Source organism: Ictidomys tridecemlineatus, chromosome 11 (assembly GCF_052094955.1).
Source record: "Ictidomys tridecemlineatus isolate mIctTri1 chromosome 11, mIctTri1.hap1, whole genome shotgun sequence".
In the NCBI taxonomy this organism is placed as follows: Eukaryota; Metazoa; Chordata; class Mammalia; order Rodentia; family Sciuridae; genus Ictidomys; species Ictidomys tridecemlineatus.
In genome coordinates, this window is record NC_135487.1 from 65216984 (window position 1) to 65243746 (window position 26763).

At 34.1% G+C, this 26763-nt stretch overlaps 1 protein-coding gene across 2 annotated transcripts in view; it reads left to right on the forward strand.

Moving 5' to 3' along the window:
- Positions 1 to 26763, forward strand: part of Adgrl2 (adhesion G protein-coupled receptor L2) — a 619253-nt gene that overhangs the window by 381682 nt on the left and 210808 nt on the right. For both annotated transcript variants that reach the window (XM_078026550.1, XM_021732267.3), the window contains one exon: positions 23424 to 23465. The gene's annotated coding sequence lies outside the window, so the exon portion shown is untranslated. The remainder of the gene's footprint in view (positions 1 to 23423; positions 23466 to 26763) is intronic.

Sequence of the window (26763 nt, forward strand, 5' to 3'; positions counted from 1 at the left end):
TCAGCATAGAACAATCTAGTGAAGCAAGCCTGGCATGGAGAAAACAAAACAAAACAAAACAAAACCACAACACTAGACAACAAGAGTTGAATTAATTAACTCAGTTTTCCTAGGGCAACTTTTGCTTCTGAGAATGTATCTCTGGAGTCAATCTGTAGGGCTCTACCCCCACCCCAAACCCTTCCATTGCTTGCTGCACGACACCAGGTGCATTATTTAACTGATTGGTTCCTCAGTTCCCTTCTCTGTGAAAACAGGATAAATATGTTGGAAAGCTAAAAATGAGAACATCAACAGAAGCAGCTACAGCAGCAATGGCACATAGTAAGTACTCAAATATTATTCATGCTTTGACAGTCTATCAATTCATTTCCTCTACTGTAGACACAAAACCATCAGCTTGCTTTAGAAAATGCTCTGGCCTGGAGCAGAGGAGCCAAACTAGGGTCTTATTAGGTGTTTATGTGAGAACATTATATAAACTACTGTCTTTTCTACCTTGGTTTTGCCCTCTGGAAGGCAGAGGGAAAAAGAAAATAAGCCCCATCTGGTAATGGTGAGGTAAATATTGAATGATAACTAAACAGGTAAACTGAGCAAGAGACACTCACCTCAGCAGAGGTTCTACGCATAAGACTCACTCTACCCAGTATGCCAAGCAAATCCAAGTGCTGCAGTGTTTCTAAACAGGGCATGTTTGACTTTTATTAAAGAGATGACACCCTTTGTCCTCAGAGCCTTGCGGGTACTTCAATATGCTGGGTCCCTCCAAGTGCCAGAAGCATTTCTCAGTCACTTTGATCATGCCAGATGCCTTCCATGATACACAGACACACACGCAAATACACACGTGTACTTACATATCTAAAGGTCCCTTAGGAAGGTGATAGAATACTAGACTGAGACCCACACTGTAGCAGTAGAAGCACATGGGTCTCTCAGGAAATAGGCATTTTGGAAGGAAATGTGTACTATAATGCCAAAGGAAGATTAGGGTTTGCAAAACTCAGTTGTCATCCAACATCTGAGAAAGTAATATCTAACCTTTCAAGACATTACAAATGACAATGCTTATTATTATGCATTTCCCTTATTAAATAAGGGTTTATTAAATGCCTACTGAGTACCATACATATTAAAATGGTTATTTAAACCAGAACAGAGCATCCTTGAATATAATTTCTAGTTTAAGTAACCATATCTGAAGTGGCAGGTTATTTTTAAGTTCTGAGTAGTAGCTAATAATACAATATAACTGTAATCCTCCATCCCCCTCTCATTTTGGTTATTTTTGTGAAGCTAAGTCAAACCCCCTGGGTTGGTAACATTTCGATTAGAATCTCAATGCCTTTTGGCCTGAATGATTGCACTGAACACTCCTAACAAAGTTGAGACAAGTGCATGGTTATTCAGACACAGATATGTAATCCAGACAGACACAGAGACATGACTCAAAGGCTTCGTGCTCCCTTAGTGCATATGGTTTGTACTGTAGTACAAACCCGCCACTCAGCTCCAGCCAACATTCACATTAGGATATGAAAGTTAAGCCATTTGGTGGACTTTTTCGTCTACATTCCCTCCCTGGATGGAGTATCTAGAGGATCAGCTGCTATGCACAAATTTAAAGAGCCTTTAAAAGAAGAAATGCATGCATTACAACAAAAGGGATGAAAGAGGGTCAGGCCTCAAAGAGAGTGATGAGGAGGGAGGGAACCTGCAAGCTGAGTGTGGAGAGCCCAGTGATGGATTACAACACAAGGTGGAGAAAGAGATGGTTAGAGGAGTCTAGTGCCACCAAAAGAAAGGAGATACTTTTATCTCATAGAGAAAAAAATTATAAACCAGAGTGTTGTTTTCATATACTGAATAATCTTACACTTCTTTTGTGTATTATGAACCAGAGCTAATTTTAGGTGAAGATATGACAAGAGAATTTTCTTTTTTAAATGACAGGTTATAGAATAAGAGTAAAGAAAATCATAGTGAAATGAAGTTGAAGAGTTAGGCCAGAATAGATATAGGAAATAAGAAATATAGGAATAGATAAAGAGGGAGGGGAAGGAACCAGTTGGAAAGAAAAATGTATTAAAATAAAATAGTAAGAAAAGTAATTTTATGCTTTCCTTTGAATTTAGAGTCATCTTACCTTTAGAAAACAGACCTAGGGGCAGCATATTTTAATATTTTGAGTATAAATCACTAAGATACTGAAACTTAGTTCAGGAAAATGTGAACTTGACATTTCAACATACATATCCTAAAATCAATTTTAGCATGGTAATGATCATACTAGAACATCATAATTAGATATATTTAATTAAATTTTTGGAGTATTATCTTTACTTCTTACAAGGCTTAGAACCTTTAACACTTAAAATTTAAAAGTGTATATGAATTTTACACAAACCTACTAACATTTTCTCTAAAAGCTATCATAGTAATAGCCCCTAACTGAATTCCCTTTGGAAACTGTATTTTTCTAAGTAAGAGGAATCAACTGAAGACAACTTTTTAATATTTCTAACCAAGAGTACAGCAATATTCAATCAAATTAATGTTATCAGTGTGGTGATTATTTGAATATCTTTGATGTCAGAGCTGTGCCTCAGAATTTCAAAATTCACTTGACTTTGAAATCAAAGTATACATACTTTTTTCCTACTGTAATATAAAATATAAATATTAAAATTTTATCAAAAAATTGAACACACAAAAGGAAACTGCAAACTTTGCCAAGGATTGTGATAAAAATTTAATTTGTTTTCGAGTATCTTATAATCTATGAAATATATAAAACATAAGCTAACTGTGAATGTGGTATATATTTTACTAGTATTTGTATGACAAAAGACTAAAATTGTGCTACCTGAGTTTACATTAGCATGTGCATTTTTAAAAGGTAGTAGTTCATATTATAATTAAAAAAAATATTCATCCAGAATTTGGAAACTTAGGTTTTAGCCTCAGTCCTGCGTTTATCTATTAGTTGTACAACTTTTTTTTTCTTTTAAACTGGGAATATGTTTCCTACTAGTTGGTTAAGCATAAAAATGTTATTTAAGCCAAATATGTAAAACTACATGAAATATGATTTAGTTATTTAACTGTAGTTTCCTTAGAAATCATAAACAATTTTCTTCATTAAAGTTATGTTATCCATGGGGCTGAGGTTGTGGCTCAGTGGTAGAGCCCTTGCTTAGCACCTGCGGGGCCCTGGGTTCAATCCTCAGCACCACATAAAAACAAATAAGCAAAATAAAGTAAAAAAAAAAAAAAAAGTGATGTTATCCAATATGTCTTTCCTTCATCTCACCAAACTCTTTGCCCATTACTAGAAAAAGCAAGAAAAGGGAAAAAAATAAAAATTAAACAAAGGGGAAACATTTCACTTTTCAAATCTATTCCATTATTCTCTTTCTTTAAACAATTCTGGTTGAAATTTTTGAGGAAAATGCCAGTGAATTAAACATTTAAAATAAAATGTTTGACATCTTGTTTGTATTTTTGCCTTCAACTGGCATCATATGAAGAGTTAAAAATGGAAGCCAAGAGCTACAAGAATTTGTAACTTGCTGGGTGTAGTGGTGCATGCCTATAATTGTAGTGACTCCAAGGCTGAGGCAGGAGAGTGACAACTTTTAGGCCAACCTGGGAAATTTGGTGAGACTGTCTCAAAATAAAAAAGTAAAAAGGACTGGGGATGTAGCTCAGTGGTGGAACACTCCTGGGCTCAATTCCCTGCACCATACACACACACACACACACACATACACCAAAGAATAACTTATTCCATAAATCAACATTGCAAAAAAGGGGACATTTAATAGTTAGGGTTGTTGTAATCACTCCAACCCCTAGTATAGCTACGGATCAGGGAAATTACAAATCAACGAATTCATGTTTCCAAGGAAAAAACTTCCATTCTTCCTTTACTTAATTATTGGTCACAGAATCTTACCATGAATAATTTTTTTCTGTCCCTGAATCATTGCTTGTCCCAGGCATTCTAAATTGTGAATTGTTACTCTCTTATCAAATACTGAACCTACAGTCATCATTTAAATTGTTTGGCAAGTTCAGTACTAGTACTTATCTCTTCTACTTAATCTAGAGGTGAGATTTCCAGAAGAGTCTTAAGGACAAAAGGTACAGAGCTTAAGGAACTTTAAAAAGAAAAAGAAAAAAGAAAAAGACACTATCCTTGCAGAAGAGTGATGTAAGAGGTAAGGAAGTAAAGAGACAAAACTGAACAATGAGTTTGGGGAGAAAGCTAGCCTTTTATGGAGTAAAAGGAAACAGAAAGATTGAAGTACTTTGGCCAGCCTAATGAAGGGTTTTGAAATTGAGGGTCCTTAAAGGAAACCTGGAATTAGAACAAGTTAAAGAAGTGAAGAATGTTGGGAATGAATGGAGAGGGCTTGTTTGTCTAGAGTTGATGCCTTGATAGAGAAAAAGCTGCCAGCAGCAGCAGTGACTGCAGCTAATAAATTGGCATGTGTAAGAATGGGGACAGGAAAGTACCGTGCTAATGACTGTCACAGGTTTTTTTTTTTCTTTTCTTTCCTTTTTTTTTTTTTTTTTTTTTTTTTTTTAGCAACATGAACTCATCCAAAGGATTTACTTAAAATTATAGTTTGCTCCCTCCCTCCCTCTCTTTCTCTCTCTCCCTCTCTCTAAGAATTGTTTAAAGAGAAAAAAGAGGGTAAGGAAAAGGAAGGGGATAATTTATAAGATGTACCTTAGGAACTATTATTAGAAGAATAAAAAAGAGAACTACTGGCAAATGTAAGTGCATTAGAAATACAGTAATTAAAAGGTTCTATAAGAAAATGAGCAAATCAGAGCTGGCAATCTTCTATTAACCTACTGTGACTTATAACTCACGTTGCATTTTCCTTCCCAGTACAAAGTTCCCCTACTACTATGTATGATGTCCACATGCAATTTCCTGTTGTTGTAACCCCACATATGTAGCTGTGAGCAGATCTTAATTTATTTTCTATGTGCCTCTTGTTCACCTGTCTTAAGTTTAGGGCAGAATTTATCTGTGCTTTGGAAAGTGCCCAGCGTAGCTCCTCTGTGTTAGCATCTGATGTCTATTTTAGTAATATAGCACTTATCCATAAGTGATAAGGAAAAGCAATGAAATACATTATAATATTGAAGGAGAGGAAAGGACAAGGACAGAGGTAGCTGGTGATGAACTTTTTTTATTGAGAGAAACCAAAAATGAGATGTAAATTATGGGAAGTTAAAGATGTATCTAGGAAATAAAATAGTAATAAGATACCTGCAAGATGTTTGATGAATTGCTTTTTAAGAAAATTAAACTAAATTCCTGATAGATGTTAAAGCATTCCATAAACACATGAAATCACTTATGTTTCCAAAATTTAAATTAAGATATGTTCAATCTCATAAGAAGTCAATATCTACTAAAATACTGAGTGTGTTTGGCAATGTTCTAAACACTACTTACATTATCCCACTTAAAATACTTCTAAACTGTATGAAGTAGGAACTGATGTCCTTATTTTACAAATGAAGAAATGGTTGAGTGCAGATGTAAAGTAACTTGCTCAAAATTGCAGGTATTTGAGTGGCAGCAGTTTCCAACACAGGCTGAGTCTGATTTTTGAATACAAGTTGACTCCTGAATCAGGCATTGGTAACTGCTATGCCCTTTGTGTCTAGGAGAACCATTTAGATAAAATGTTACTGTTGTGGGTGAATTTTTTTTTTTTTAATTAAAAAAAAAAAATCAGCCAGGGGTGGTGGTGCTTGCCTGTAATACCAGCGGCTCAGGAGGCTGAGACGGGAGAATTGCAAGTTCAAAGCCAGCTTCAGCAATGGTGAGGCGCTTAGGCAGCTCAGTGAGACCCTGTCTCTAAATAAAATACAAAATAGGGCTGGGGATGGAGCTCAGTGGTTGAGTGCCCCTGAGTTCCATCCCCAGTACCAAAAAAAAAAAAAAAAAAGCAGCACTGGTATTTAAGTACTTCACTGGAAATCCAGCACATACTGAGGACCTAAGAAAGATCTTGTTTCCTCTACTCCAGGGCTGAAGATCATCTCTCTTGCCCTTATCACAGTGTACCAAATGCTGCTCACAGTTAATGTGTCTCCAAATGCCTAACTTATTATGAGAGACAGAGACACTGGTGGAAATGGAGCAGAAGAGCAAAATAGAACAACCAGATGTCCCTCTTTAAGTTCCTCTTTCTTCTGTTGTATATATTTTCTGAACTGTCTCTAGTTCCAGTTCAAACAAAATCATGTGAAATTATATCTGTAGGATATGCTTGTGCAGAACTTGAGAAAAGACAATGTTTCTTGGATTTAAAAAAAAAAAATGTTATCCCCAATAGCCCTTGCACCTCATTTGTTCCAAAGACAGCAGGAAATAATTTGAGAATAAACCAAAGTACTGTAGTGCTTCATCATTTAAAACTGCATTGACAGAAAGAGCCAGGGATGGGTGACTGCAAGTCACCCTGTCAGTTCAGAGGGGGAATCATTTCAAAAGATGACAAATTTGAAAGCCTTCTATCTTGATAACTAGCAGCATCATTCCGGCAATCCTTGATGATTGTTGAATGAAAGACCCAGTGTGGGGCTAGAAGAGAAGACTTCATAATAATAACAAAAAGAGCTAAACTTTTTATAGCACAATGAAATTTACAAAGTGAGGGGACAGATATTCTCTCTCTTGATCTAGCTCTGAGATGCACATAAGCTGTGTATTTTTGGAAAAGTCACTTTTCTTTCCTGAATGTCAACTTTCTCAATTATAAAATGGGAAAAAATGATGATTCTCCTTAGGCCACATTACTTAGATTTCTCACTTATAAAAGAGAAGAATTAATAGTATTAGGTTAAAACATAGCTTTGCTGATAGGCAAAAAAAAAAAAACCCTACAGAGCTGGGCATGGCGGTGCAGGACTGTAATCCCAGTGGCTTGGGAGGTCAAGGCATGAGGACTGCAGGTTCAAAGTCAGCCTCAGCAAATTGGCGACACTCTGAGTAACTTAGTGAGGCCCTGTCTCAAAATAAAATATAAAAAAGGGTTGAGGAAGTAACTCAGTGGTTAAATGCTCCTGAGTGCAATCCCTGGTACACACACACATACACCAAAAAAAAAAAAAAAAAAAAAAAACCCTACAGAATGGCAGTTTCCTATGGCTAATCTAATATCTATCTTATGGAGTTGTGAGAACTAAATAAATGCATCAATATACTCAAAATATATTTGGCTCTTGGTACACTCTCAGTGTTAGTCATGTAAATATGATCCCATTTCATCTTCTCAACAGCCTGGGACAAGGTAATAGGCTTCTACCTTTGAATATAAATTTATGGGGAAAAAACAAACAATATTTAGGGATTTATGAGGGAGGTGTAGCTTTATAACAAATACCATTCCAGTATAACCCTTTGTTCTGTGGACTTTAGGTTGCTCATTGTTAATATCAGCCAGCTCACCAAGTCTTTGAGATGTTCCTCCTTCCCACCTAAATTTGCCATCCTGAGTGTGATTGGCTAGTTTTCCACTTGAGGTCTCAACAAATTCCCTTTTGGCTTTGTTTACCTTAAAACATGGCTGGGGACCAGAAGAATGACTATTCCTAGACTCATGAATAGGAGAGGAGTTGGAAAAACATGCAATATGTCAGCAGAAAACTTTTCAATAGATGCAGGTATAGGTTGATTTAAAAGCAATAAAGTAAAATATAACTTTTCATTAATGAGTATAAATAAACTGTGAAAATTTGCTTACTTGCATGATCTGATTTTTTTGTGGGAAGCGTTTTAATTTTGATCTTGATTTCTAAATGATATCTGTAGGCTTTTTGCCAATAAACTTTGTACCTTTGCAAATATGGCTGTATCCTACTTTTACTAAATTGGCATAGAGTAAAGGAATAATTTAGTAATATTAAAGGTATAAGATGCCAAATGTTGTGAAGGCAATAAAAAATAAATATTTTGTAAATTATTGGACCTGTATTTTCTAGAAAACCTCTGAAAATAAACATAGACAAAGGATTTATGCATTGTCTATAGTATTTTACTCTGTAGTTAAATATGCTACATAAAGTCATTAGGATTATGATTTTTGTGTGTGTGTGTGGTATTGGGGATTGAACCCAGGGCCTTGTGCATGTGAGGCAAGCAGTCTACAAACTGAGCTATATTCCCCAGCCCATGAGGATTATGATTAATAAAACAATATTTTCAGTATTTTTCCTAATAGTTTAAATAATAGAATAGTCATTTTGGCTGCTCTTCTCTCTGAGAATCAGTACATTAATTAAAAATTATATTTAAATATTACTTCTTTGAGAAGTAATAATGTGGAACATACCAGGATTTTTTCCATGAAAGTGCTATTTGTGAACATATGCGAAGTCTAAAGTATTAGGGTATAGTTGCCTTTTGTGGACACTATTTAAGACATAAATAGCAAAAGAGAAATATGCTGTAGCTATTTCTCCCATCCTTCTTTTTTCTCAAATGTAATCATTTTAGATTACTGAAATTTTTGAAAGGATAAAAAGGAAAAGAATAGTAACATTAGTGGAAAGAAATTTTAATAATGAAGTATTCAGTATAGTCTATATTTGACTAAAAAAAGTGTTCTTTAATATTTTGTGTGTGTGTGTGTGTGTGTGTGTGTGTGTGTGTGTGTGTATGAATAAGAGAACAAGAGAGAAGGGGAAAAAGACAAGTATGTATGTATAGAACCACACAGGGCTGGTAGATTTCTTTTTATTTAGCTTGTTTGTTTGTTTGTTTTAATTCTGGGAATCTTGTTTCAAACTGATGACTTTAAGCGTAGGCTAACAGCCTCGTGTTACCAAAAAGAATACTAGCCATAAGAAAGAGGAGAGGTTTGCTCAAAGTTACAAAGATCTAGGACAAGTTAAATCAGTTCTCAAAATTCTTTGTCCAGTGTTCTTTCATTTTACATCTTGATTCTACTGAGTTCTGTTCATTAATCTATCCTACAATTTAGCCACTTTCACTCTCTTACTTTTCTTTCCTTTTAACTGGTAATATCAATTCTCTAGATTTAAAACAGTATCTTTGGAAAAGACCCATACCTAGTGAGCTAAACACATAAGTGCCCTATTTTCTATTTACTCACTTTCTCACCCCTGTACTGGGAATGGACCCAAGTGCATTCGCCACTGAGCTAATCCCCAGCCCTTTTTACTTCTTTATTTTGAGACAGGGTCTTGTTGAGAGGCCCAATTGGCCTCAAACTTGTGATCCTCCTGCCTCAGCCTCCTGAGGCACTGGATTTACAGGCAAGTGCTACACCCAGCTTCTATCCACACTTGTTTAGGACACATTATTAGTATACTGTTGAAGCAGAATTCAGCTACAATAAAAATGTTTGTTAAAATAAAAGGAGGTTTTAGGGCTGGGGATGTGGCTTAAGCCGTAGCGCGCTCGCCTGGCATGCGTGCGGCCCGGGTTCGATCCTCAGCACCACATACCAACAAAGATGTTGTGTCCGCCGAGAACTAGAAAATAAATATTAAAAAAATTCTCTCTCTCTCTCTCTCTTTAAAAAAAATAAAATAAAAATAAAAATAAATAAAAGGAGGTTTTAAAAATCATGAAGAAAATTCATATATAAAAACAAGCAATATAAGAAAGGTTCTCTTTCAATTTAAAATCCATTCCAACAACTTCCCCTAACTAACCTTTTCTTTCCTATCTGCCCTTCGCCAATTTACCAGTTTGATTGATCTCTTTCCAGTCTTTACAAAATGGCTTAGACAGCTAGGAGTTCACTACAAATTTAACTCAAACATATTAAAGAAAAACAGCAAAGAAATATGTGGATAATAATTTCTTACCCTGAGAAAGAAACTCTCAAGGATAAATGATAAATTGATGAGAAGAAAAAATTAAACAATCTTAAAACTACATCCAAGTCATTACCCCCATTTGTTCACACTGTCCCCCGGCCCAACACACAGGAACACTGTTCATTTTACTTCTTAGCACTTTCAATAACCTGGCTTATGCTATATTGCCTACTTATTGTCTTTTTTCCCCTTATGAGATGAAAAGCCCATCAGAATAGGAACTTTGTTTTAATAGATTTTTATTTTTTGGGTTATCACTTAAAATATATAGATGCTTTATAAATATTGTTAAACAAATAAGCTAGAAATAAAATGTTTGGGGAATATAATTCTATGGTTAATTAAATAAAACTATATTTGTTGGAAAGGTTTCTAAAATGTCTGCAGCTATCATGGCCATGTTTCAATTGTGACTGAGTTTCATATTTTTTCTTAGGTTCATAGTTCTATCATTTCTCATTATATAGTGTAATGTACAAGTCATAAGAATTAGAGTAAAATCCATACTGACTTCATGACTCACCCTGTTTAGAATAAATCTTCAATCTGAATGTGGTTTCTTATAATTGGCCAATTTCCCTGAAAAGCCTGTAAGTAAGTAAAATATATTGATTAATTGAGAACTGAAGTTAATTGGGTTTTTACTAAAATTTATTATACTGCCACAGAATAGGCACTCAATTAATATTGGTCAAACATGTAAACTCCAGTTAGTTAGAGTTATTTTGTTTTTAGTTTCTCAAATAAAAACAATATTAAGTAAGTGATATGCAATAGCATTAGAATCCATGAAGAGGACAAGTAAGCTATTTCAGAAGTGTCTCATATTATATTGTCTTCTTTTTCATTTTCCTTTCCCCTTTCCTTTCTTTTCTATTTTTTTTCCTTCATTTTCTTTCCTGACCAATTTAATCTCCTACCATGAGGTATAGACAAGTGAGATAGGCATCCATGGGTGCATGGGAGAGGAGAGAATTGGCAGGGCGTCTGAATGGGAATGGGAGAGTTGAGTAGCAATAGGATAGTGGTTAAATATAAGCAATTGATCAAATAAGTAAACATATTAAAGACAATAGAAGACAGATTTTTCATTGTCAGAGAAAATAATTACATATATGAAAGTAGAGTCCCTATGGACCTTTGTGATACTAGTTTACAAATGGAGGTATCAGGGATATATATATATATATATATATATATATATATATATATATATATATATATGCATATAGATATAGATAGATATAGATAAATAGTAATATGTAGAAAGACAGATAAATCTATCTGTTATGGTTTGGATATAAGGCATCCCTCAAAAGCTTATGTGGGACATAATGCAAGAAGGCTTAGTGGTGAAATGATTGGGTTATGAGAGCCTTAACCTAATCAGTGCATTAATCCCCTGATAGGGATTAACTGAGGGGTAACTTCAGACTGGTAATGAGTGGCTGTAGAAGGTAAGTCCCTGGGGGACTGCCTTTGGGGATATATATATATATATATATATTTTTTTTTTTTTTTTGACTAGGGATTGAACCCAGGGTGCTTAACCACTGATCCACATCCGAAGCCCTTTTTTGTATTTTATTAGAAACAGGGTCTCCCTGAGTTGCTAAGTGCCTGGCTAAGTAGCTGAGGCTGGCTTTGAACTTGGGATCCTCCTGCCTTAACTTTCCAAACTGCTGGGATTATAGATGTGTACTACCATGCCCGGCATGGGGTATATATTTTGCATTTTGCAAATAGAGTCTCTCCCTGCTTCCTGGTGCCATGTTTCCAACTGCTTTCCTCTACCACACCCTTCCACCATGATATTTTGGTTCACTTGGATCCCCAAGCAACAGTTAGCCATGGATGGACCTGGACCGATACTTCTGAAACCATGAACCCCCAGGAAAACTTTTCCTCACCTAAAATTGTTCTTGTCAGGTCTTTGGTCACAGCAGAGAAAAAGTTGACTAAAACACAATCTCTCTCTCTCTCTCTCTCTATCTCTCTCTCTCTTTCTCTCTCTCTCCTTGTTTCTGGACCCTGAGAACACCCTTAAAACAATGGACACAACTACTTCCCAGATCTTGGTATCTAAATATCATTCTCAACAAAAGAAATTGGGACTCCTTGAAGACATCAGTAATACCAAGGCTTGGACATAAAAATTATAAAGTACATCAAGAATATCTTATTTTGCTAAAGTAGAGAAGTACTCAATCAATGTCAGGGCATGTAAAAAAAAAAAAAGTCAGATTTAAGAAGACCACCATGATCATCTCTAAATAATCTGAAGATCAAAGTGAACAATAATTCTAACAACAGAGGTATAGATTCAGCTTGATGAAACTGCAGCCATCTTGAGTCATAACCACCATGATTGACCTAGAGGAACCTGTGTTGGTTTCTCCTACAGTTTCCTGGAATATTATCAATAGATAAAACCATTGTGAAGCTTTACTACCATACTGTGGCAACTGGAATGCTCCTTACTCTTTGGTATTAGATTATGATAAATCAGGTATATTCAGGCTGGGTGGAATCACTTTTGTTTTAACCAATATGTATGCCTCTACTGCTGACCCAACTGTCCGAGATCCATTTGGTATTGCTGCTGCCTAAGCTTTTGTCAATAAGTCCTCAATAAATTTCACTCCGCCGTACTATTCTAAATCCAACTGTTTCTCTTTCTTCAGTCTCAGGGCACCTTGGGGTCGGTATTCAGACATTGAGATGGGTTGTTCCAGAATGGCAGATTATAGCCGATTGAATAAAATAGATATCCATATGTCCAAACAGACATAAGGAAATTAATATAAAGTGGGCTGAGGTTGTGGCTCAGCAGTAGAAAGCTTGCCTTGAAAGTGCGAGACCCTGGGTTTGATCCTCAGCACCACATAAAAATAAATAAGTGAAATAAAGGTATTGTGTCCAACAACAACTAAAAAAGAAATATTTTTTTAAAAAAAGAAATAAATATAAAGTTAATGAACTTGCCCCCAAATACTTTTAAAAAGATGGAAAAGAGCTATTTTACAGTGATTACCTTAATCAACATTGACATCAGAAGCAATGTTTCACTTGATAGAATGCAATTCAATGAATCATTTTTGCAATTTTTCTACCAAAAATAAATAACCTGAGTCTAATAATGAGAATGCCAGGGGCTGGGGATGTGGCTCAAACAGTAGCACGCTCACCTGTCATGGTTTCGGCCCAGGTTCGATCCTCAGCACCACATACAAACAAAGATGTTGTGTCTGCCAAAAACTAAAATGTAAATAAAATATTAAAAAAAAAAAAAAGAGAATGCCAGAGAAAAACCTAGAAAGAAGGAGCATCTTACAAATAACTCCTAATCTTCAAAGGTGTTAGAGTCATGAAAAATATGGAAAAACTAAGAAAATATTCCAGATTGAAAGACTAAAGATGTGTGATAAGTCTATACAATGCTAGACTGGATTCTTTTGCTATAAAGGATCTCTGGGACAAGTGGAAAAATTTGAATGGGGCCTGAGGACAATATGACAATGATGTATCAATGATAATTTTCTGATATTTGTAGTTATGCTTCAGTTATAAAGGAAAATGTCCCTGTTTGTTCAAGTACTTAGGAATAATGGGTACCATGTCAAAAAAAATCACTCTAATTCATGAAAAATGTTATTTAGACTGTAGTTGTATTATTTTTTGTGATTTGAGATTATTTTAAAATAAAAATGTTAAATATTTTCAGATTTGTTATTTTCCACGAAATGCCTTCATTTTACTAAAAAAAAAAAAAATTAGGTTAACTTACAGAGAACTTTTTCCTATTGCACATTATCCATTTTTATAATGAAGTCTGCTATCGTCCAATTGTGTATATCCTCCCAAAATTCACATATTGAATTACCTCTGACATGAAAATATTAAGTTTGGGGACCTTTGGTAGGTGACATCATGAAAGTGAAGCCCTAATAAATGAGATTAGCCATTTTATAAAGAGAGATCCCTTGCACTTTCTACCATGTGAGGTTAGTGAGAGAAAAGCTTTGTCCATGAGGAAGTGGGCCCTCCCAGACACTTCATCTGCCGGTCCTTTCTCTTAGACTTCTCAGTCTTCAGAATGTAAGAAACAAATATGTACTGATTATAAGAGACCCATTTGATGGTATTTTCTTATAGCAGCCAGAATAGTCCAAGACATAAAAAGTATAGAATGCAGAAAGAACTTTTTTTTTAAAGTAAAGGGTTATAATAAGTTTTTTTTTAAAAGTCCTTATACTTTGTGGTAATTCCTATTTAAATAATTATGAACTCTCAGAGGTTTGGTATTGATGGTTGTAGTAATGTTTTCTGTTTCATTTTATCTTATTTTAAAGGTCTTTTCACATATTTCCTTCAAGAATAAGAAGCCTAATATCTACAGTAGATATTAAAATAGCAATGAATATTATCCAAACAGAAAATTGACACTTCCCTAAAGGCAGAAAACTTAGTAGAAATAATAATGTGAACAGGCAGCATTTTGCATTTACTTTCATTGCTAAAGTGCAATTATTTTCAATAACAGGAAAGAACCAGGTGAGGTGGCATATGCTTCTAGTCCCAGCTACTCAGGAGATAGAAGCAGGAAGATCTTAAGCAAAGGAGTTCCAGGGCAGCCTGGGCAGCACAGCAAGATGCCATCTCAAAACACAGAAACAAAAGCAAATAACATGGCAAATAATAGACTATCTGGTGGTTGTGAACTTTTAAGTCAATTCTTGTCTTTAATAGTTATTTAGTTGGTCAATTAAGTAATAATTTCCATTAAATCAAACACCTGAAATATCTGGAAGGTTGTCATTGTGACACCTATTACTAGCAAGGTGTTTCAGAGGTTGACTATTCTTCCATATAGGTAGATAATCATGTTTGGAGGAGACTATCTTTTGAATATGCCTTTGAATATTTGTGAGAGAATACTCTTTATTCTATTATAGAATTGAGTTGTAGTAGGATGGATTTGGAATGTAACTGGTGAGAGTGAAGGGGGCCAGGGTTATTTGGCTGGCCTATCATAGAAAAGATTTTACCCCATGACTAAATATCGTAGCAGTGTGCTGATAGAAATCCAGAAATAATAATAATCCTTCTTGGACTTCATGAACACTTTCTTAACATGAGAAAAGTTAACCTTTACAAATATTATGGGTTGGAGAAATTTATAGTGTTTATTTAAGAAAACCCTCAGGCCAGGCATGGTGGTGCTCACCTGTCATCCCAGCTACTCAGGAGGCTGAGGCAGGTGGGTCTAGGAGCCAGTCTGGTCAACTTAGCAAAACTGTGTCTCTAAATAATAGAAAGTGGGCTGGGAGTGTAGTGCAGTGTTAGAGTGCTTGACTAGCATGTGCAAGGCAATGGGTTCAATCCCCAGTAATTCCCATCCAAAAGAAAATAAACACTCAGAATTCCACATTGCTGAAGACTAGTTAGTCTAAAATCAGTAATACAATGCAATGGGTTCAAAATCTAACTTTTCTGCTTTATAGCTTTGGGAGCCTAAACAAATTATTTAATCTCTTTGTTCTTCATATGTAAAAGAGATAATAATAGCACCCAAATTATAGAATTACTATGAGCATTAAGTGAGACATTTCAATTGCTTAAAGTAGTACCTGGGACATAGGAAATACTAATTGCTAGCTAATATTATAATTATTGGAGATCAGGAACAGTAGAAAAATCAAGCGAAAATAGAAGCTGCAATAAGAAATCTAGTGATTTTGTAGAACACATTTCGATCATTCCTTGAATAAACCATCTTATATGTACCTAATGTACTGATATGTACCCAACACATAATTAGGGCCCACAAGTACTTTTTGTTTAAATTCATCTGTATAAATGGGGATGATAGTAGTATTTCTCACAGCATTGTAACAGGATTTAATTATAAAAATTCTCAGCAATTTTCCTGACAACTAATAAGCACTCAAAACACTAGTCGTTTTACTATTCCTAATTATATTATTATCATTACAATATAATAAGCACAGAGTTTGAGAGATACATATGAGGGCATAATTACAATTAGAACAGAGGAACAAACATTTCAGTCTTTTTAGGAATGTATACAGTTTTCCAGAGAAGAGGGAAAGAACATTCATGGATTCACAATGTGCTTTACTTAAACTGGACTTGTTTCTAAAAAGTCACTGGGTCCAAATTATTTCACTGAGAAACTGCTTTTGATATGACCATATCCCCCACAGACTAATCAATCAACAAGTAATTGAGCTGAATGCAGTGGTGCACACCTGTAATCCCAGCAAAGAAAGGCTGAGGCAGGCGCATTGCAAATTCAAGGCTAGCCTGGGCAATTTAGCAAAACCTTGTTTCAAAATTTTAAAAATAAAAAGATTGAGATGTAGCTCATTTGTAGTGCGCCCCTGATACAATCCCTAGTCCTGCCTAAAGAAAAGCAAACAAACAAACAAACAAAAAAAAAAACGGTAATTGAGCATCTAATCTATGAAATATGCAGAAGAGGTATAGACTGCCTTCTTTCTTATGTTCACATTCTCTTCTTAGCATTTTTGAGGTCAACACCTCCTTAACTGCAGTCTACATCACCATGCCATAACTACTAGGCAACATAGCCTAGTTCTCTAATGCCTGCTGCATGGAGCCCAAATAATTTTGTCTAGTTTTAAGAATCCTCTTCAGTCTTGCAGTTGGAATATGGCATATGGCATAAGTACAAATATTACCTTGAACTTGTTAAAAGATATCAAAAACTTCAATGCAGATCTAGTTAATTAGAATTTTCATTCTAACAAGATCCCCAGGTTTGTAAATTAAAGTTTGAGAAGTTCTTCTTTACAATATTCACTAATCTAAACCAAACAAAATCACTAACTCCCCACACAATATACAGTGTCATCAGGAACAGTTGGACTGGTCATAGCACAATTATAGAGGGCTTGCCTAATATGCACAAGGCCTTGAATCCCATCCTGAGCACTGCAGAATTACATCTTTTCACTAATTTTTCTGCATCCAAAGCAATTCCTTTATTTATGCTCTTAACTATGATGAAAATACCCTATTTCCTTCCCACTAACTCTTTAAATCTCATCCTTTGAAGACTAATAAAAAGTTTCAGATCTTCCATGAAATTAAGACCATTTTAAATGACTGTACTCACACAGCCCCACCTCTATACTGGGGATTGAACCCAGGGATGCTGCTTAACCACTGACATTTATTCCCGGTCCTTTTTTAATTTGAGACAGGATCTCATTAAGTTCCTTAGGGCCTCGCTAAATTGCTGAGGCTGGCTTTGAATTTGTGATCCTCCTGCCTCAGCCTAGCAAGCCACTGGGATTACAGGAGTATGTCACCACACCCAGATCAAGAAACACCTTGTTCTTATTTTCCTGTGATAAATGACACCATTCTTGCTGAATACTTCTTGAATTGCATAACCACCATTTCATTCTTTTCGTTGTTCATTCATTATTCATCCAATAAAAGTTTTTTGAATGCTTATTATTATTTATCAGACACTGTTGCATTGGCGACAGTACAAATAAAAAAGCAGAATTTTCGTACTTTTGGTCAGTTCATAATCAGAGCTACAAAATATAAATAGAGTTACCTTACATTTCACAGGCAGAATGTACAAGTGGGTGGATAAGTAGGTGCAGGGCTATGTTAGATTAAACCACAAAAAGGTGCTTTTTTATTAAAACTACTTAAATGAAATAATACTGATGAAATATATTTGTGGTGTGAAACAGATTAAATCTTTCAATCGATGGGGACAAAACAAAGAGATATCATGCTTTAATTTTTTCTTGTTTATTTTACCTCCTATAGAGGATCATAAGTGTTTTTAGTAGGCCAGCAAATGTCTGTTTTTATTCAGTCAACAAATACTATCATTAAAAATAACTCCCATTTGTCCTTTTCCAATTCCTTGGGTTTTAGACATGGTCGGCACTAAATAAATACCTGTTGATCGAAGATGGTCTTTGATCTCAGGTTGGGGACCAGGTTTACACACATGGAAAGACCATTGCACAAATGCAGCCCTTCCTCCTGCTGTTATTCGGGACATGAGGAAGCAGTCATGAATGTGCAGTGACACTTTGGTTTAGTAATAGCATCTCTGGGATCAAACGTTTCTGCAGGGTGCCATGGAAGTTTCTGTTTCTCTATAGGTAATGTTTGTGTTCACCAGAGATTCTGTTAGAACACAACCAACCAAATGGGATTGGCTAGTAAAAGCTTTTGTGGGTGAGCATTTTGGAAACAAGTTTCAAGACCATTTGCTTCGCAAAACCTCAGCAAAAGGAATTTTCACCAACATAAGTTAATGTAAAGGTTTGATTTGAAAGGGTCAGGAAGGGCAGACAAGATAAAGTTCTTAAGGAAGTATGGAACATTCCATATTCTTTAATAGTAAAAGTAAAAGTAAACTCTTCTGGTTATTGCAAAACCACCCCTCAGTTCTTTTGGTAGAAACAGATGCTGCTGGTAAACAGCCATTCTTCAAATATCTCATGCTCCAAGCAATAGCACCAGAGTAAAGAAGATTAAGGATTATGCAAGAGCTTTGGTGAGCCCACTGGCTCCTTCAAAGTGGAGTCACACAAGGAAACTTCAAAACCAAACTAAATAAAAACACTATTTCCGAATAACATAAACTGAAACTTTACAGGATCTGATGTTACATGAATAATATTCATTGCTTTGACTCAAGAATCAGGAATTTCTTTATATTTGTAATCTTCAACTTAGTTACGATTTATTCAGTGATCTTGGTGAAGATGAGCATTCACATGATGTGTAGTTTTCTCTTCAACTTTTAATTTCTCTGGATACAGACGAAAAGTTTTGGTCTTTTAATTGAGCAATTATTATTTCTTAAGTGAATATAAAGTTGGAGGATAATGCCGAAATCTCCCTTTCATCCAGAGAACAAGTCTAACACGGGCAGTGCATAATCATTGTCTGGCAGCACCCCAGCCCTAGGTGGAAGAGCCAATCAAGACTGAAAGGGGAACGAATTCTTCACCTCCAGTCACTCCCTGGCATCTACTGAGCTCCTGAACTAGTGCCAACTAGGTCCGATTTACATGTCTCCTTGGAGGTTTTAGATAACTCGTCACTAAGAACTGTTTGTTTTTCTCATTTAGACTGTTTCTCCAGAGTAGGATTTGCAAGCTTGCTGCTGAATACACTGTTAGCAGATCATTGCTAGTTTTCGTCCTGACAGAAAGCACTTGGTATTTGAAAAAATTCATTAAGAAGTGACTCATTTTACCTCCCAGATCTAAGTTTGTGGAGGGGCTCTAACACATCTTCTAAAGTGAGGTCCCTGGACTTCAGCAACAGAAAATAAAGAGTTCATATGCAAATATTCATACAAAATGCCCACACAGGAACTTGCTGCTTTGTGGTTTGTGTCATTATTTAAGCAATTCTAATTGAGTGTTTCTTTGCAGAGAGCTGGAATCCACTTCTCTAGAACTTCTATCACTTCCCTTAGTTTTCTAAGACTCTTCTGTTTTTTTTTTCCCCCAAACATTTGAAGATAGGTTCAATGCTTCTTCTCAAGGTATAGATTTCACTTTTAATTTAAATACCTCTTATTCCATCAGTTTCTCCTGAGGTTATATACTTTCCAAACTTCATCATTAATGAGAAGTTGGTTTTGCAATAACTACATTTTGAACACAGTTTCTACTAATACTGAGCTCAATTAAAGTTAAAAATATGTAAAATTTAGCTGGGCATGGTGGAATGTGTGTGTGTGTGTGTGTGTGTGTGTGTGTGTGTGTGTGTGTATTCATGACTTGTATTTTAAATAATATTTTTATACTTGATTAAGTTTTTTTAAAAATATTTTTAGATGTTAATGAACCTTTATTTTATTCATTTATTCATATGTGGTGCTGAGAATTGAACCCAGTGCCTCACACATGCTAGGAAGCGCTCTACCACTGAGTTATAACCCAAGCCCTTGATTAAGTTTTGATTGCTATGTTTAGTCGTCTGTAATACATAAAATACAGAAATTGCTTTTGAGATATCAGATGGGTATCAAATTCAGCTACAGAAAGAATCTTTTTGGTGCCTCCATTAATGGAAATTTTACTAGACACTACTAAGTGCTGACTGAAAAAAATATGCTAAAAATTTACTTTTAGCTACTGATATAAAACTTCTTGCCAGAGAAGCATCACAACTTTAAGACAAAATGTTTGTTATCTAAATATAAGTTTTGGCAGAAACTAAAATTGTTAGGAACCTCTTAGATCACTTGGCTACAAAATTTTTAAAATTTTATTATACAATACTAAATTAAAATATAGTAATGATTTTCAAGATTTCAATCATTTATGAAAATGTAATTAACCAACACTTAAAATCAGAATGGATGACTCTTTAAGCTGGGCACAGTGGCACATGCCTATAATCCCAGCAACTTGGAAGGCTGAGACAGGAGGATTGCAAATTCAAAGCCAGTCTCAGCAATTTAGGGAGGCCCTAGCAATTTAGCAAGACCCCCTAGACCCTGTCTCAAAATAAACACAAAAAGGGCTGAGGATGTGACTCAGTCCTTAAACATACCCCTAGGTTCAATCCCCAGTGCCAAAAAAGGAAAAAAAAAAATGAATATCCTTCCAATAGTCCTTATACATTTACATAAATAATTCCTTATATGCCAGTTTTTCAAGTCCTCTGCAAAATGCTAAAGTGATGATTCATCCAACAATGTAGATGGTTAATAATAACCCAAACGACATCAACAATTTAATGCATTATGCTTTCACTTCTCATTAAAATTGTTGTATTACTGAAGCTGATCAAATTTTGTTCCTGCTTAGCCCTCCATTTAACTCTGATATTCTACATTTCCCTCCTATATCAGATTTTGCTTTGTTTTTAATTATCTTCCTTCTTTCTCTTACCTGTATTCAAGAAATAGGAAAAGAATTTTGTCAGTCCAAGGTATGCTCAGATAAAAGGCAAATCATTCAACAGACTTGTTGAAGAGGGTTGACATTTAAACATGAGAGGCTGTTTCCTATATTCATCACTTTCCTATTGAGGTCAGGTGATGCATGATAGTGACTGGCTGAAGTGTTTCAAATAATTAAAAAAAAAACCTTCTAAAAAAATGGAATGGTGGCAAAAATAATATTAAAGAAACATAATAATGAGCTGGGCATAGTGGGACATGCCTCTAATCCCAGCTACTTGGGAAGCCAAGGTAGGAGATCACAAATTCAAGGACTGCCTGAGCAAATTAGGGGGACCCTATCTCAAAAAATAAAATAAAAATGCTGGGGATGTAGCTGAGAGATAGAGCACTTGCCTAACATGCCTGAGGCCCTGGATTTCATCACTACTACCAAAGTGTGGGGATTAAAACAAATGAGATAGGAGTCCAAACATATATCCAATCAAGTCTTATACTTGTCCAATAGTTATAAGCCTCTCTGAAAATATTTATACCTGTAGGTTGAGGCAAGTTGCCTATTCAGTTGTAAGGGGTGTTATCAGATTCATCAGGACTTGGTTGTGAATTTGACTACACAGTTTTGGCTCATAGAAAAATGAGGAGGAAATATCTGATTAAAGTATGCATTGCTGCTGAGGCAACTGAATGTTGCCATAGCAATTGAGATGAAATGTGCAAGAAGTGAGATAATTAAATCTAACCCCTTTAGTAGTTTTGACAGTCAATGCACTGCCAATAGGAAAAGTTATCTACAGTATTAAGATAAAACACATTCCACATGGAAAGTCTCCTTACTAGTATTTTGTTGTTGTTTTTCTAAACGCATTGCTTTAGGTGTCTAATTTGAATGTTCTCTTTTAATAATCAAATGCAGTTTTGACCTTGGTCTGCAAAACTGCCTGGAATTTCTGCTGGTTTATTGTCTCATGGGAGCAGACATCTATAAAATATATCCATTTTGACCCTCTAGTTCTTAGAAAAAACTATATAAAATTTTAGCCAAAGCTGTCACATTTGAGCTTAGAATTCAATAATATCTAGAACGTGCTGCCCTCTTCAGGAGCTGCTGCTTAAAGATGCTTTTTTTTTTTTTTTTTTAGCAGTTGAAACTATGAGCAGTAATATCAAAAGTTCTATTAATAATTTTTATAAATAAGTAGCAAATATAATATATTTCTAAATTTAAATTATTTCTATTAAAAGATTGCACTAAAAATTAATAATACAAAATTTTGAAATAAATATGAGTATCTGTGATTAAATACAAAACAATAATTTCCTTAAAAGAACTACTTTCATAAGAGAGAGCTGCTTTCTTGAATCATTACAGATTTTGGATTTCCATATTTTTTACTATCCAAATGTTTATTTAACAGTAAATGTGTATAATAAAATATTTTCTGTGAAAAAAAATCTAACTAGAAAACTCTTTAAATCCTAATTTTACTTTCTAGCCAATAGTATTTAAAAACTTTGTGAACACTAGTGTTGCAGTTTGAAATTTTAGTTTTTATTTGCATAATATTATCATTTTAAGAGTAATGACTTAAAACATACATTAGAACATAATTTTTATTGAAGGTTATTTTACTAGAAAAATATTTTTAAGGTCTGAAACATCATTATCTGGAAAATCTAAGCAAATCTCTTTTACACATATGTTATCTACTAAAATTTACGTAGCCATTATGTAGTTTTGACAAACAGATATAAACTCAGAGTATTTTTTTCTAGATTATGTTTATGATACTTAAAAAAGGGGAGAGGACGGACAGAAAATAACCAACGTCTTATAACATTAACTATTATATTATATTTTTTCACACCCTAACATGACTCCTTATGTTATAACTATTAAGACAAATAAAAGTTATTTTATACTAATAAGTAAAAATAAAAGTAAATGTTTATTTAAAAATTTAAAGAGCACAATAAATTCAAGAGCCAATATCTTTTCAAAAAACAATTTTATTCTAATTCTTATGTGATATTATTAGAACCTTGTATTTAACAGAAAAAAAAGTAAATAGTTTCTTTTTATGAAAAAGAGGAGCTTGGAATTCAAATTTTGTTTCCCAGCTCCTACTTCTGATTTTCAGGTCAAGATTCCAGACAAAAATTTATTTATATTTAAGTGATATAATGGTCATTAATATTGACTTCAGGAAACTAAGATGTCCCCCCATTTTTCCTTAAAGAATTTTAGGTGTAGCTGTCCCATATGTATCAATGAAAAATTCAACTAGGTGAAAGGGTAATAAAGAAAAAAACACTGACAATTTTTTTTCTTAATCCTGTAATATTTGTTTTGCAGAAAATAAAATGTTTTATTCTGTTTTCAAAAGTACTTACCATAACAATTGTTTAATCCTAAGATAGCTCTGTCCAAGGACATGTAATACATGTTCAAGAATTCTTAGGACACTGATTTTTGTTTTCTGCAATAGATTTACTCCATTTTTGTTTTGCTCCTGAAGTATTACATTTGGCAGTTAGGATCCCTGTGGATGGAGGTATAATAAATAATAATATTTTCTTTGCTTTCCAGGGTATTTATGGCACAATGATAAATTTCATCTTTCCCAGAATGGTAAGTAAAGAGCTCTTTCTATATTTGATACTACGAAAAACAAACAGGAAAAAGTGGACTGGAATAACATAAGTAGAGTATCATTTACTAAATATGTTGAATGATCTGATAATTATAAGGCAGCTTATACTTTTTTAAAGAAATGAATGCTGCATTCAAATCCTGTAAACATCCCACAGTCCTCACCAAATATGCTGCAGGCTCTTCAAAGGGAATATAAGGTTTTGCTTTCTCTATTGAATTTCAGGCAAACATAGTATATTTAACATTTTGTTTCCTAGAGTAATTTATTTTAAAATATATACAGATATAGAAATAAATGTGGTTTATATTCTCTGAGAAGAAAGAGAAGGCATATCTGTGATACATGTCGAGAGTGGATAAGAGTCCTTTGGAATTTTTACTGTTACATAAAAACTGATTGTAATTTATGTTTGACCAGGGCTTCGCACTTCAGTGAACTTAAAAATATCTATTTTCTAAAAGCATATATCATAACAATTCGTAGGCAAGTTAGCTACTGTCTGATTTTGTTTATACACATAATTTGTTGCCTCTATGTTATGTTTTGATGACATAAAAGGTAATATGTTTTGATGACATAAAAGGTTTTACTTTGATCATAAGCTCTATACAATCCAGATTATAATAAAAACTAATCTTATTGAATAGAAAAGGTCAATGTAAAATATTTCTCAGAAAGTTATTACTGTATCTGAAATAGTACCCCACTCCCTGCCTCTAGTGGTTCTTAAGTACTTTCTATAAAAAGAAGGAATTTCTTTTTGGAGGGTTTGGGGATTGAATCCAGAGCCTCAGACATGCTGGGCAAACCCTCTACCACTGACCTACATCCCCAGCCTAGGAATTTCTTACTGTAGAAAAATCACTTTTCAATAAACCAATCATCACCAACTGTTACATTAGAGAAAAAGCAAAGCAAAAAACAAACAAACAAAAAAACTACATAATATGTTGTATGCTTGTGTACACAGGGGAAAAAAGAGTTGGTATTATATTGTTAGCATAGAAAAAAAACTCAAATGACATACCAAAAAGTGGGAATATCAGTAGTTGAATCTTCTTCATTCTTTATTTTCTGAATTTCCTATAATAAATATGTATGATTTTTAAATCAGAACAAAAGCATTATTTAAATAACAACTATTCAAAAAGTATGCTTATTATTAGATATGTATATTTAAAATTGAGAAATACTGCTTTGTGCCCACTGCATAAACAAAATGATCTCACATAATTAAAAGAAAAACGAAAAACCTTCTACCTCCAGGAAGATCTAAAAATATATATGAAGATTAATTGGGTAAAAATTATATTTAAAAAAAGCACTAAAAGGGAGAGAAAAAGCTGTCATTTTAAAAAAATGTTTTATTCTGGTTAAAAATGTGTATCTATAGTTCAAGTATATCAGTGTGGAAATTAGATCCTTGGATTCACATTGGCTTTCAGTATGTTATAATTTGGCATTTTATTTACTTTTTTTTTTCTGCAAGAAAAAAGGATCTAACACGGAAAAGTTTAAAGTAGGAAGGTGAAATTTTAAAAATTAATTTATACTTTAAGTTAGATGACTTATTTAAGACTGACAAAAAATGTCCATCTAAACTACGCTGTGTAATTTGCCCATCTTAAACAATTGTTGGGCCAGGTATAGTGGTAGAGTACTTTCCTAGTATGTGCAAAGCCCTGGGTTCAATCCCTAGCACTGCAAAAAAAAAAAAAAAAAAAAATCATTAGACATTTGTTGTGGCCCATTCCTGTAATCCTGCTACTTGGAAAGCTGAGGCAGAAGGATCACAAGTTCCAGACCAGTCTGGACAATTTAGCAAGACCCTATCTCAAAATAAAATAAAAAGAAGGCTGTGGGCTACAGACACGGAAAAACAAAAACTTACTATACATTGTATAAAACAATATAGTAAGAGATTTAGAGTCACCAGAATAAAAAAGTATTAATGAGTTAAGGAGTAAATTTCATTCATTTGTAAAATTTACTTAAGTGAAAGTCTAATCCAAATTATATTTTATAAATAAGAACTTATAGAGTCATTCTATATTACTATTTTTAAAATGCATCCAAAAATTCAACCTGAGTTTTCTCCCCTGATTGGGGATGAGAGAGGATTGCAAATTGTGTCCAGACAAAATAAAGCATCAATTTATATGTGGAAATTGCAAAACTTTTAATGGGAAATATTGGGGAATCAAACATTTTAGTTCATAATTTCCGTTTTTTGCATATATTTTATAAAATATTCAATATAGTTTATATATCAAGATATTTTAGAAAGAAATAAACAATATGAGCCTCCTTATCAATAACCAGGAATGATTCAAGGTAAGGTAACAAATTATTAGGTAAATAAAATATCCAGTCACTTGAACTATTTTCTTTGGGATGTGTAAGTGTGAATTTAAGCAAGCAGCCAAAGTTTTAAGTTTTATGTGAAGTGAATTGAAATGTAACTATGTGATTTATTGACATTTATCTATTAAAACTGAATTTTAAAACAGAATAATCTTCAGCATTCCAATTTTTTTTCTAAAAGATTAATGGTAAATGCCAAATATTAAAGAGCCAGGCATGGTAGCACACACCTATAATCCCAGAGGCTTTGTTCAGGAGGGTAAGGCAGGAGGATCCCAAATTCAAGGCCAGCCTCAGCAATTTAGCAAGCACCTGAGTTCAGTTCATGGTACCAAAAATAAAATAAAGAAAAGCTTACAAAGTTATTAATCTGTATTTTAACAAAATAGATCTTCCATCTCATTTCTAATTCTGAATGTGTTTAGTGAACAAAGGTTGAATGTGCTTTTCTGCGAACAGTCTAATTTTCAACCAACATTAATATACTTATTTTTGAGAATGTTAATACAATTTTATTACCTTCTTTCATTAATAACAAAAGTTCCACAACTGTAGTCAACTATAGCCAATGGCCATTTTGTCATTTATCTTTTAAAATTCCACCTCTGTTTGCTACCATGATAGGTCAGATGATAGTAATATAAAAGCATTGCTAACTGGCCAACTGGTTGATAACTTCCAAGATTTTGAGAATAAGCAGACAAAAACTGTCATCTCTTTTACCTTCAATTAAAATTGAATGCAATTATTTCTGTAGATTATAGATCTCTTTGGGGATTTCCAAATTCATATACATTTTTGGTTCATTTCACAGGAATAACATTCATCTTAATTAGCAAAACACAATTGATGGGCTTTTTACAAGAGGGAGTTCACTATGTGCACTGACTATTGCCACTAGATTATCTG